Source organism: Bison bison, unplaced genomic scaffold (assembly GCF_000754665.1).
Source record: "Bison bison bison isolate TAMUID 2011002044 unplaced genomic scaffold, Bison_UMD1.0 scf7180017851897, whole genome shotgun sequence".
NCBI classification, from domain to species: Eukaryota; Metazoa; Chordata; class Mammalia; order Artiodactyla; family Bovidae; genus Bison; species Bison bison.
Window position 1 is genome coordinate 10,773 of NW_011482470.1, and position 638 is coordinate 11,410.

Consider the following 638-nt stretch of genomic DNA (forward strand, 5'->3'; position numbering starts at 1 on the left):
CAGGAGAAGAAGGGGATGACAGAGGATGAGATGGCTGGATGGCATCACCGACTCGATGGACATGAGTTTGAGGGAACTCCGGGAGTTGGTGATGGACAGGGAGGCCTGGCATGCTGCAGTTCATGGGGTCACAAAGAGTTGGACATGACTGAGCTACTGAACTGAACTGAAATCATACCTAACATTTTCACCTCCCCAACAGGGCATGGTTGCTTATCTGGACTTGCTGCTAGGGAACTGCTGTCTGATGCCCCTAAATACCTCCATTGTTATGCCTCCAAAGAATCTGGTTGAGCTCTTTGGCAAACTGGCAGTATGTATTTTGGACGTCAACTCTTCCAAATAATATTGCTTCCACATTTTAAAAATTAATTTGAGCCAAAACATTCCATTTCACTGAAATAATTTTCAAATAAAAAATATTTCATGAGCTTAAAACTGTTCTAAAAGCAAAGTCTATATTAAAAGTGTATCTGCTATAGGTGAGAATTTAAATAGTGGTTTTAAGAGTTTCTCATTTCAGGCTTTTAAAAAAAAATGTAGAGTGGCAAATACCTGCTTCACACTTAGGTGGTTCATGAAGATCTGGTTGCTGTAGAAGAGATTCGTGATGTTAGTAACCTTGGCATATTTATTTA

At 40.0% G+C, this 638-nt stretch overlaps 1 protein-coding gene across 1 annotated transcript in view; it reads left to right on the forward strand.

Moving 5' to 3' along the window:
• ITM2A (integral membrane protein 2A) overlaps nt 1-638 on the forward strand; it is a gene marked incomplete at its 3' end in the record, with an annotated part of 11,112 nt that overhangs the window by 9,702 nt on the left and 772 nt on the right.